The following is a 13486-nucleotide window of genomic DNA, read 5'->3' as shown; positions in this document are numbered from 1 at the left end:
AATATTCAAAAGAAATGCATCTCAGAACTCTGTGCCAGGAAAGTCTTCACTTTTGCTGAGCAATTGGTTTTGTTGTCTCATGGACACCATGAATCTTAGAAGTGATCATGTTCTCCTTATTCTTTGCCCATAAAGAAGTCCAACTTCTTTAATTTTTAGGCCTTATAAATGCATTTATGCATTACCAAAATCTCATATTATCAATGCATCTTTTACTTATTGATTGTTAATGTTAATATTTAAAGATGTTTTATGATTATAAATAACTTCAAACACTGCATAAGATGGGGTAGTTATAAGTAAATTAAAATGGTGGCATCATATAAGATCACAAATTTTAGTTTGTTGGGGAATTATCATTAAAAACAGCATCTTCTCTCAACCCAGACCCCATCTCCAAAGGTGGTGGAGGAAAAAGCACACTTTTCTCATTGAATAAGCATGAAACCAGAATGTGATGTGTATCACGGGTAATCCAACAAGAGATCATAAAACAGAAAGATTATAAAGACACTCTCTTTTGTAACCGAGCAGATACAATCCATTACATACATGTTTTCAGGATAAACCAAACCTAGTGCTCAGTTAAGAGTGATGAGGGAGCCTGGGGCAAGCTGAGGGCAAAGTGTAGGCTAACAGCAACCCCCATCCCCCAGGTGGGACATGTATGATATTCCTGGGACACTCCAGACTACCCAAGAACAGGAAAGGACAAAAAAAAAATGGTTAAATTGGTAAGAGTCTCCACCAGTTTACCGGAAAAAGGCGATCCCATCATAGCCTAAAGTCCAGGAACCCCCTACTGTCTTAATGTGAATGTTTTTCTAGGGGGAAAACCACCTTAGCTTGACAATAGCTAGACCTCCAGTAAGTCTTTAGCATGTGAAAGTTTCTTTAGAAACTCCCTCTTGACTTTATCTCCCCAACTCCATGAATCTAAATTGGTCACCCCCACACACTGACAGTACACCTCTTCCTGCCCACGGGTCCTGTCCCTGTGCTTTCATAAAATCACCTTTTTGCACCAAAGATGTCTTCAAGAATTCTTTCTTGGCCATTGGCTCCGGGCCCCATGAGCCCCTCATCACCCCAAAACTTCATCAAGAGGAATTAACAGCACCATTTTCACCTATAGATCATCCTATCTTTCTCTGGTAACTAGAGTGATGAGCATGTGTTAGCCAACTGGTTTTATCCAGAGGAAAAACAAATTCCATATATATTGATGACAGGAGGTAGTTTTGCAAGTTGGAGCAAGAAGGCCACCAAAGTTAAGGTTCATACATCCATCAGAAACTGGGAGATAGGGGCACCATCTTCCTTGATGCTTACATTTCAGAGAGATGGCTCCCAGATCCTTGAGACATTCCTGGGTCATTAAGTCGACAAAAGACCTATCACTTCTTCAACAGGATACACACATTTCAAAGAGAGGAGGAAGTAGTTTTGAGTCTTCTAAGGTAACTGTTCTAAGAAAAAGAAGGGAGGGAAATATCTTCCCTTATTTTCAACACAGAAAATTAAGCTTCTTATTTTTAACTTGTATTTACCCTTACAAATTCTTAATGAATACATTAAAATAAATAAATAAGTAAATATATGTATTTCAGTTAATATGTCACAACATAAGAGATTATTGATAGTTTCACTATATCATGACTTCAAAGGAAAGCAGTAAAACATAATCCTAAAATTGTCTGGAACACTGGACCCATATTTTACTTACAAATAAGAACATAATCAGTTGATTGGACCCCAGGCAAACCCAAAGATGGTCTAAGCTATAGCTTGAATGAATTATATTAACAGCCCAAATATTCTGGTTCCTAATAGTAGAGACAAATGCTACCGTGGCCAAGTGTTAAGGAAAGAAAGCTCCCTTTTTCCTGGACATAAGACTGAACCTGAAAGTGTGACAAACAGAAGTTTGTCACTGGTGAAAAAGACAAACTGAGGCATATTAATATTTTAAAAATGTATTTGAGCAAAAATAAATTCAAATCAGACAGTACCAAACTGGAAGCAGTTAGAAGTGCCCTATTGAGGAGAACAGGGAAAAATCTTTCATAGAGGACATGCAGACACATAGTAAGGAAATTTTTGATTGGCTGTAGCTTAAATCCTAGTTGGCTCTTTGTGATTGGCTGTCCTTAGGTTTCAGTTTCCTAACCTTGGGGTATTTACAGCCTTAGATTTTGGTTTGCTTAAGCAGGTGCCCCGGCTTTAGAGACACATCAGTCTAATGGCCTCCTATTTTAATTAATTTAACAACTTTGCATGCCTCATTTCAGTACCTTGTTTCTTGTGGCCCTAGGCCGAATTCTGTGAAACTCAATTTGTGTCCTACCATCCTCCTTTTAGTCAGTGTCCGTAATAGCTAAATTTACCTGCTACCCTTCTCTATGTTAAATCTTTCCCACTTTGTTCCGTACCTCCATCTCAGCTACCTTTTAGAAGGAATGCAACTTCATTGGACAAATTCAAATACACGTGTGAAGAAGGATCTAGACTCCTCCCAGACATATTTTTATTTTCAACACAGCGTTTGTTACAACAAATGAATTCTTAAGCCTTGAAAAATAGCAGTGTATGAAAGGGATGCAGATGATTCAAACCATAGGTCAGAAGGTGCCTTCTCCCGGTGGTGTTACTACGCAGACTACTGACTCAATTTGGTGACTTGTCTTGGGGTAAGTTTGTCTACATTATTCTTGGCTTTGTAGTTTGTGGGCATGTGCCTCTTCCCTCCCCATGTCCCTGAAAACACAGATTTGCTCAGGGTTTTACATGTTTGTTTATTAGATTCATTGTCCCTCCAATGGAGTGGGAGCAAGGCTTGTACAGCCAGAGAATCGGGCAGAGCAAAAGTGATTGTACAAGAGCATTCTTGGTTAAGTGTAAGTAAATGGCTCCTCAAACACATACCCAAGAAAATGAGTTTTTCTACCAAAACATGAGGAAATGCTGGGAGGTCGTTTTTTTTTCCCCCAGAAAAATTAAATATAGTTTGTCTTCTGTCAAAATTAATTTCACTGAAGAATAGAAAACACTACCCTTCAATTCCACTTTAGAGTACAAAAAATGGTAACTGCTTTCCTTTGTAATTGTCTTTATCACTCATGTTGCAATTAGGTTAGCCTAATCCACCTCTCCCTTATTAAGAGTGGATATATTACAAAGCGGAGAGAAAAGTGCGCTCATGTGTTGAAAAAATTATTATGTATGAAATTAACTGTCTAAATCCAAATTCTTTTGTTTTAATGAAAAAAGGTTAGGTTTCCCTTATTTCCAAAGAAAGAGAAAGATGCTGCTGAGCTTTTTGAAGGTATATCAAGAGGCAAGATTTCATTTCCTTGAACAATTATAAATATTGTTGTGGTGGACGGAAAGCCATGCTAATATAGTTCTTCCCTTGAGGCAAGAGAATGGAAAAAATTAGTGCAAGCTAACGAAGGGTAAAATTCTCACCAATAGAGTTTTTTGTATGTATTAGATACCATATAATGAAAATTGAATTAGAACACACTTTCACTGGTTCAAATTGATAGTGTTTTATTATTTATAGATTTCCTGGAAGTCCACATATTGAGGCTTTTTCATCTGCAGGGGAACTAGCTCATTTTGGTATAGAAAACCTGGATTGAGGTAATGGTTTTCTACTTCTTACCTCGTTTGAATTCTTTTTTAGGGTCCTTTAAAAAATAGACCTGAAAAAAAGTATCAGAAGAAGGAAATTTTTCATATATGGGTACTAATCTGTGTCTTTTCCAGACACATTTTATATGAAATTAAAGATTTTATTTTAAAATACACAGTGATTTTTGTGTTCTCTGATACGTGGCATAGGCAACTCAGTGAAAATAGTTCCATGCTTTCCTTCTTCCCCTAGAATGTCTTTTATATTCATTAATGATGACGATGATGACAAAAAGAATAAGAGGAGCTCTTAAAATTAAGATCTTCTGATGAGCCAGGTATGTCATTAGACCTTTTTTCCCCATCTCCTCATAGGCAATCCATAGAGGTGGATGTCATCTGTGTCCATAGATGAGAAAACTGAGACTAGGGACATGGTCACCTGAGCAAGGCGACACAACTAGAAAGGAGCAAAGTCTGAACTTGACCTGTCAGTTCTGTTTCCAAGGGACTAGAGCAACCAACAGGCACCTGCGATATTTTTCTTCGAAATTGGAAGAACACAGGTAGCAGTGGGTTCGTTGGTAAACTAAGAAGGAGGGCTTGAATTTTACAGACCATACTGTCATGATCTATAGAACAAATTCATGTTATTTTATTATTTACTTAAAGGGAAAGACAGAACATTTGAATAGACCAACATTTATGTGTCCTTCTTTCATTCACTCAGACGGAGTGACCTATCCATCCAAGGCACTGCAACCCAGAGGACTGGAGAGATGAAGGTGAATTTAGCCCCATTGCCAAGGCCTCACAGTCTACGGCAGAGTGTCTGGACAATGGCAGCATGCAGGCGGCACCGGGCTCCAAAGGCCAGGATAGCCTGACCTCCCGGTTCAGATGTGAGCACACAAGTGCAAGCCAATACTGAGTGTTTCATAGTTTGAACTTCTAGCAAGTTCTTGACCGGCATACATGATAGCTTTGCTTTCTGGGGTGAGTGAGAAACAAATCAGTGAATAGAAGAAATGTGGAGCCTTTAAAAAGATTTTTAAGAGATAGTAAACATTTCTCTGAATTCAAAGAAAATAAATTTCTCTGCAAATTATTTTCTTTTGGAATTACATTGCCCTGTCAGAAAATGTAGCCTTTAGGATGAAAGGGGAGGGAGCTGTAAGAGTACAAACTAATATTAAAGTAAATTTTTAAGCATATAAGTCATGAGGGAATTCCCGATGGAAATGATCAATATATTTGATGTTATAAGAGCATTAAAGTGACATAAATAAAAACAGCACTTACGTATAGCTTACTATATGCCAAGCAGTGTCCTGAGGACTTTACATCTATTAGGTCATTTAATTTTCAAAACAATATTATGAACAAAGAACTGTTATTAACGTCATTTCGCAGATGAAAAAACTGATGCAAAGAAGCATCAAAAAGTATCAAATAACTTGCCCGAGGCCAGCAGTTATTAAATGGTGGAGGTGGGATACAACAGGGGAAGTATGGCTCTTGGTAATGAAAGAGATAAAAACTAAAGCAATAATAATTAATAATAATCTTTGATATTGCTGAAAATATAGGGACAAGAGCACTCAAACTCTGAAAAAAATGAGCTCAAAAACTCAAACTCAAAAAAATACATTAAGTTTCCTGACATGATTCACATTATGATTCACATATGATGGATATTGTACAGCTGTCATAATTACCAATTCCCAAGGTAAAATGTTACTAAAAAAGATTAAAAACTATGTCTTTAGGGGCACCGGGTGTCTCAGTTGGTTAAGCGTCCAACTCCAGCTCAGGTCAGGATCTCATGGTTCGTGAGTTCAAGCCCCGTGTCAGGCTCTGTGCTGACAGCTCAGAGCCTGGAGCCTGCTTTGGATTCCGTGTCTCCCTTTTTCTCTCTGCCCCTCCCCCACTTGCACTCTGTCTCTGTCTCTCAAAAATAAATAAACATTAAAAAAAAAACTGTGTCTTTAGTACACTCCCAATTTGGACAAAAATATCAAACTTGGGCATATATGTATGTATGTATTTATATACATTTATATGTATAAAACCACAAGAGAATATAGAAGAAAATAATACAATTATCTATTATAGAATTAAAATTTATTTTTTAAAACACTCCCCTTTTGTCTACTATTCCAATCATAGGTAAGGATTGCTTATCAGCAAAAAATAAATTAAATGTAATTTTAAAATAAATCTATTGAAATATTGATTTTATAGCATTACTTGGACTTCTTTTAATATTTTTTATTGGAAAATACAATTTAAGTTTATAAATAGCTATAAGAAAGTCGTTTTAAAATGTTCACTAGGTGAAATTTGGGGTTTGGGGTGCCTGGTGGCTCAATCAGTTAAGTGTCTCTTGATTTTAGCTCAGGTCAGGATCTCACAGTCAGGAAAACGAGCCCCACACTGGGCTCTTTAATGACAACACAGAGCCTGCTTGGCATTCTCTTCCTCCCTCTCTCTCTGCCCTGCCCCTGCTGGCATGCTCTCTTTCTGTCTCAAAATAAATGCATAAATATTTCTAAAATTTTCACTAAGCTATTAAATAAAGCTACTTCTACCTACTATGTGCAAATTACTGTGCAAGATGCAGGGCTTACTTAATAAGCTTATAGAAGGATCTTGCACCTGAATAGTACCCATAGCAAAGCCACATTCAGAAAGTAATGGATAGAGGGCTGGGTGAAGATGGGGGCAGATGGAAAGAAGAGAGGAAAGGAGAAAGGGGAGAGGCAGAGGGGAGTCGGGGATCAAGGACATCCTGAAAAAAACAGAGATTACATTCACGTAGTCCTATGGAAAGGACAGTGGCTCTGTCTATAGACAAAGACAAAGATTACAGGAGAACGAGCCAGTTTAGTTTATGAAGATGATGACTGTTTTTGACTTTTTAGGTCAAAACTGAGATTCTGGCAGATAATCCAGTTAGAGATATCCACAGGTGTTTGGAATTAGGAGGCAGAGACTCAGGAAAGTGGGTAAATTTGAAAACAATTGGATACTGAGCACTGAACAAGTGAAATGCCCCTAAAGGTACTTCTGTAGTTTAATATGACTTTATTAGATTTCAAGAAACACTTACTTACTGGTTTGTACATAACTATAGGCTTATAATATTTCTGATCCAGTTGACTGACTCTGTACATTCTATGTGTTAATGTGTGTATATGTAAAAACATCACTCTTTTAAAATTATTTTTTGCATTTGCTTTGGCAGGAATTTGGGGGAAGCTGAAATGTTTACGTTAGCTATTCCTAAAAACTTGGATTTGAGTTACAGGATTTGGTTTAATGCCCGCATATCATCTTTCTCATTCCCATTTGCCAATCTACGGATAAATGAGTCACTGTTCAAAAATGCTCAAAAGCTGAAAGCAGCACTTGCCAAAGAGATATAAAAAGATGAACGACGAAAGATGCTATGTTATGCGTTAGTTACAAGGAAAGGGCATATGTTAATAGTAAAATGAGTAAAATGTGGGCTCTATTAGGGGCTAATTGAGGTCAAAACAGCATGCTTCAGCGTGCTTCGTGGTAAGACCTGAGACTTCCTGCTCCTTCCTGAAGAAACATCAGATTCAGGAAGAAGATTCTCTGCATTTTGAATGTTCTTACAATTCAGCAAAGTCCATATTGTTGTGTAGTGTAGATCTCCACCTCGTTGAAAAAAACTAAGATAGAATGACCCAGAAAGAGCAGTTTAAGGAGGAAATTACAACAGAAAAGGGAAGAGCAAAGGATTTGGCACTCATGAAAGACCACCTCTCTCCTGGGTAATCCGATTTGCACCAGCTTTGTCGAAACTGAATATGCCATATGTGATTGGTAGGTACAGGGTTGGGAGTGCTATTTGTGTGGGTCTTCTAACATAAAACTAATTTTTGTGGAGCCAGGTGCTGTAGGGCACCTGCTCACATTTATTAATAACATGTAACTCATTTGGACTTGGGTAAAATGACATTTTTCTCTCCTTTCTTGTTAGACTTATTAATTCAGGTCTAAAAGAATGTCTTGTTTATATTCTGTGCTTGCTGATATGCATGAACCGACCATGTGCGGCATTTTTCCTCTACCTTTTTTTTTTTTACAACCCAAACTCAGTTAAGTAAATGTGGTTTGTTTGCCCTTTCTTATTACTGTGAAGTCCTTTCTGCCCCTGAGTCTGTTAAAATATTTTTCTCTTAATGACTCTTCCCTATTGTAACTAGTGTATCTCTCCTGTGTACCTGATACTTTCATTTTTTCCCCTTTGAACTCACAACTCTAAGGGTTGGAATGCAACGGAACTGCACTAAAGGCCATATTTTCTTCACCCTTTCCATGCATTACATCTGACAGTTACTCCATGAGGCAATATGAAAGCACCTTGTAAGCTATTTAAGCTCAACCCTGGGATAAGATATAGACATCAGTTTTCTTTTGCTCTATTATTCCTTGTTTCTTTCTTCTCTATACTTAGATCTTTATTTTCTTATCTTACTTTTCTTGGAAATTAAGCCTACTCCATTTTCTTACTTTTCTTAGAGATTAAAACCTTTGGATTCTTTTTTTTTTTTTCTTCAACATTATGTTCTTAACTCACATTGTCCAAGCATTCAAATCGAGGCATATTTTATTCTAGCCAACTCATGAAAGCGGGCAAACAGAAAATGTGCATCTTGGTTTGGATGGTTGGTTTATATTTAGAAATATAAATACAGTGGGGGGGGGGGGGCACCTGGGTGGTTCAGTTGGTTAAGCGGTTAAGCATCCAACTTTGACTCAGGTCATGATCTCGGTGTCTGTGAGTTCGAGCCCTGCCACAGGCTTTGTGCTGACAGCTCAGAGCCTGGAGCCTGCTTCGGATTCTGTGTCTCCCTGTCTCTCTGCCCCTCCCCGACTCATGCACTGTCTCTCTCTCTCTCTCTCTCTCAAAACATAAACATTAAAGAAAAAAGATATATACACTTGGATAATATATGGATCAATAGATGTCTTTTGGAGAATTTGACCTAATGCACTTAACTAAATTTTCTATACTTGTATAGCCCAGTTTTATCCCTCAGTGAATAAATTCTAAGTCATCTTCAATAGAAACTTGAAAATCTCGTGAATTCCGTATTTGCTTTGTGCAGAAACCGCGGGCTCAGGCTTTAGAACTTCTCCTGAGGCTAATAGCCCCAGTGGGTTTCATATTGTTATTATATTTTAATAAATGTTCTGTCATCTTCATCATTTTTCAATTCAATTTTTTTTCCACAACTGTTCTGCTTTCTCACCATTTTACTGTCACATTATTTTTCCACCGTTAACTTCCTGGACAAATACATGTAGTGGATTTATGCAACTGTGCTTTGGAGCAAGACTGGCCGTTTTGGCCATGACTTGTACTCACTCCTCATTCTGTGAGAAATGGCGTATTCTTTGGCAAGGGTTTCTGAAGCTTTTGTGATTCATCACTCTGACTCAGTATGGTCTCCATCATCCTGATGGTTTTCTGATGATATAGAATGTTGAAATGGAGAAAGAAACAGATAACTAGGAAAAAATGTCAAATTAGAGAACCCTGTACAAAAGTCCTATGCTTATGGCACTTTCGTATTTATTATCATTTAATTAAGAATATTTTACTAATAAAAATCTTTTAAATGCAGTCTCAGATGGAAAATGCTTTCAGCAAGCATTTTAGGAAATCTTTGGCATTATCATTACTTAAAGAAAAACTAACCAGGCCATGGATTTAGGAGATAGAATGTATTCCATTTACATGGTCTAAAGATAAAACATCTGCAAGGTCATTTTCAAGTTTTCTTGAATGTCATTACTTGAGACCCTGCCAAGCCTTAATGTAAATTTCTTAAGATAGAGGGCCCTTAGCTCTACCTCAGAAAGACATGAATTGGGCTACATCATTTTAAAAGAATCAAACAATATTTTTCTGTTCAGATCTATTATCCATTGCCGTGGATTTGTTTTGATTTTTATCGAGTAAGAAAAAGACAGTCTACCCATGAAGCCAGACAGATTTCAAAACCTTGCAGTGGTTCTTCATCCTTAATGTGGACCTGGGAACATGTGTCGCTGGAGCCCTGATGGTGACAGTTTGCACTGTAGGAAAAGATTAATGACACTGGAACCAGCCAGCATGGTGCTTGCCGCGCGTTTTCTGTATTAAGGGACAAACTGTTTGTTCTCCCTTTTGCATTATTCTCTGCTTCCTGGTTTAGTCAGCAGCATAAGGAAAACAGGATTTTAAATAGCTGATGTGACTACCATTTTTCCTTCATGACTGATGTCCAGTAAACACAGTATTTTCCCTTGAAGGGAGAAGAACAATTTCTATTCCCTAGGAATTTTTAAGAACATGTTTTCTTATCTTCACTTACAAACTAGATCATTAGTAATCTCTAAAGTTACCTGTGAAATCAGAGGAATGACAAGGCTAGCCCTACATGAAAATGCTAGACCCATTCTATCCTTCAATCGATGTAACCAAATGGGTTTGTATCCCTAGGAGAGCTCCTATGAGAATTGGTTTTGCTTCATTTTGGGATGTGTTTTGTGTTTGTGCTGCACTGAAAATGAGGTAAGATACAGAGGGGTTAAGGGGAGCAGATGATCATTGGAAAGATATGTGGAATGTTGAGTTGTGTTCAATAAAGCTATAGGAGACTTTCTTTAACACATTCTGGTTACTGGCTGCACTCACGTCTAAAACAAACACTGGCCCATTTAGCCACATATTTGCACTTGTAATGGATTTGGTGAGCGGAACAGCATTCCATCTGTATAAACTCAATGGTTTGACAAAACACTGCACACTTGTCACTAACCACCCTTCAGAATTGTAATTGGGAGGGAAGGTTGTAAAACCAACATGACTTTAGATGTCGTAACAGCCAGAGGATGACTGTGACATACTTTATAATAAAGTGTCATCTTCCAAGATACATAAAAATCAGTTGTATTTACTGTGCACCAAATCTTTTTTTAGAACCAACTAAATGACAGTGTCATGCCTGTACTGCTGCATGCATAATTCACATCATTTTTCACAACGTGTTACTCTAGTCAGCCCGAGGTGGGTGGTCCCTCGGGGAGCGCTGCTCTCTCTTTGACCTTGGTCACGAATTACCTATCAAAGGTGAGCCTTGATATTTTAGCAGAGATTGCACAAGGTTTTCCACAAATAAGATCTGGAGAAATCGAAACCATGCCTTTGCATTTCTAAAGCTTTCTGTAAATTGAATTTGGAATTAATCAAAAGGATCATCAGAGCTCCTAGAGATAAACAAGAGAATGCTGTGCTCTGGGGAATTTTTAATACATATATGAATCACACCAAATATCAGTGGCCTGTACAACTGTAGAAAAGAAAATTGGAAAGGAGCGTAACTTACTTTAACACAATTCTGCTCATTTCCTTGCCCTTCTCCTTAGTCATACACGAGACTGTTAAGTGAAAGTAAGCAATGTTAAATGACCAACCCGATGCGAATTATGTACCTCTGGTATAAAAAGTCTACTGCATAAAAACAAAAGGTTCTTGTTAGTTTTCTTTATTACATGTTTTGGCTTTTAAAAATTATGCCTGTGTTTTTAAGAATTTAATAATTTTTTTTTTAAGTTCCGGAGTGTTTGAATGATGACATGTAAATACTTGGTACCAACATCCTACAGATAAGTGGTCCCAAGGTAACTGTACCTTCAGACAGGTATCTACCTGCTATGTACTACTAATTCAAACTATGTTTCTTAAAATGTAAGAACAGGAGTTTAGGGGGACTTGGGTGGTTCAGTCAGTTGAGCATCCAACTTTGGCGCAGGTCATGATCTCACGGTTTGTGAGTTCGAGCTCCGCAAGGGGTTCTGTGCTGACAGCTCAGAGCCTGGAGCCTGCTCTGGATTCTATGTCTCATTCTTTCTCTGCCCCTCCCCAACTTGTGCTCTGTCTCTCTCTGTCTCTCAAAAATAAATAGATGTAAAAAAAATGTTTTTTTAAATATTTTTAAGTTCTATGAGATCACGCTAATAAAAGGATTAGGACTCATTTATATATATACTCATTGTTCAATATGTAATTACCTGACGACTGATACATGTCTTAGTATATATTCATGTTAATATTATTCCATTGTTAATAACTTTATCGGCTGGAAAATATCCATATGGGTTAATTAGTAGAATATTCACACCTCTGTGTTTAACAAATTAGGTTACAATGAGGCAGTGTTTAAAAGTTCCGGTTTGTACAGAAAAATACACCATGTACAAAAATTACTCAACCCACAGGTTATAAAGGAAACATAAATGAAATTAAAGCAATGCTTTCACCCATACTTGAAAAATATAAAAAGTATGTATGATAGCACCAGCTTTAGATGACTAGGAAGAGAGGATTTTTCGCAGTGCTGGTGGAAATATCAATTAGAACTGTAACTTTGGAGCACAACTTGTGAAATTCATCAAGTTAAAATTTCACATTCACCACTCAACAGATCACCATTCTAGTTGTCAATGTTTAATATTATTGATTTCCAATACTGCCCAATATGATAGATGAAAAGTGATTTTACAGACTGAATGTTTATATTGATGCCCAAATTCATGTGTTGAGATGCTACCCCTCCAATATGATGGTATTAGGAGGTAGTAAGGATTAGATAAGGTCATGGAGATAGAGCCCTTATGAATAGGATTGATGTCCTTTTAAGAGTCATAAGAGAGCTTACTTTTTTTCTGTCTCTGTCATGTTAGGATACAACAAGTAAGCCTTCTACCACCTAGAAGATGAGTTTCACCAGAACCTGACTGCTGGAATGATGATCTCAGACGTTTAGCCTCCAGAACTGTAAGAATATCATGATTCTGTTTTAGATTTCTTAGTCTTAAATAAGAATATTAATCTTTACACATTTATTATGTGTTAGCATTTACTCTTATTTTTTTACCCATTTTTATATTGAATTTTGCTTATAAGTTCTTAATCTTTTTGAACATTTCTTTCCATAAAACAGCTAGAAACAACCTGTCAGATATACACATTTTCTTGTAATCACTTTCTCAACTTGGTTACATTGTCTTTGTCATTCAGTATCTTTATTTTTTAAAGAAATTTTTTATTATAGAAACATTTCAAGCATGAAAAAAGTGATGTATTATCTAGAATTTTACATTAATAGAAGCATACTCTATTTTCTCTCTTTTTGCCTGATTTCTTTTAGTCGGCATAACTACTTTCAGATTTATCCATCGGAGCATGCGGCAATAATTCATTCCTTTTTATTGCTGAGAAATATTCCATGGCATGGATGTGCCACTCTTTGTTTGCTTGTTCAGGTGTTATGGAGCATTTGGGTTGAATCTGGTTTCAGGCCATTACAAATAAAGCTGCTATCAACATTATGTACAAGTCTTTGTATGGACATATACTTTTATTTCTCTTGGATAAATACCTAGCAGTGAAACGACTGTATCAGATGAAAGGTGAATGCTTAACTTTTAAAGAAATTACCAAACTATTCCAAAGTGATTGTACCATGTGATTAGCAGTGTATGGAGGCTTTAGTTCCTCTAAATCCTTGCCCACACTTGTTACGATCCTTATTTATCTGTAAGCACGCTGAAAAATGTGCATTATAAAACAGTTTTAATTTGCAGCTTTTAAAATATTGAGCATCTTTTCATTTGCTCTCTTGCCATGTATTTGTCTTCTTTGGTGAAATGTCTTTTCAAATATTTTGCTCATTTGATTTATTGGTTATATGCTTTCTTATTATTGAGTTTTAAAGTTCTTTATATATCCACAATACAATACAGACTTGTGATAAAAGTGAGTGGC

At 36.9% G+C, this 13486-nt stretch overlaps 1 long non-coding RNA gene across 1 annotated transcript in view; it reads right to left on the bottom strand.

Annotated features, from left to right (window-relative positions):
- Nucleotides 1–1375: 1375 nt before the first annotated feature.
- LOC122220183 overlaps nt 1376–13486 on the bottom strand; it is a 99585-nt gene continuing 87474 nt past the window's right edge. Inside the window, exon 3 of the long non-coding RNA XR_006202710.1 lies at nt 1376–1469. This is a non-coding gene — a long non-coding RNA (uncharacterized LOC122220183). The remainder of the gene's footprint in view (nt 1470–13486) is intronic.

This window comes from Panthera leo, chromosome B2, assembly GCF_018350215.1.
Source record: "Panthera leo isolate Ple1 chromosome B2, P.leo_Ple1_pat1.1, whole genome shotgun sequence".
Lineage (NCBI taxonomy): Eukaryota > Metazoa > Chordata > Mammalia > Carnivora > Felidae > Panthera > Panthera leo.
Note: the sequence above shows the minus strand (reverse complement) of the source record. Positions and strands in the feature narration are given on the sequence as shown.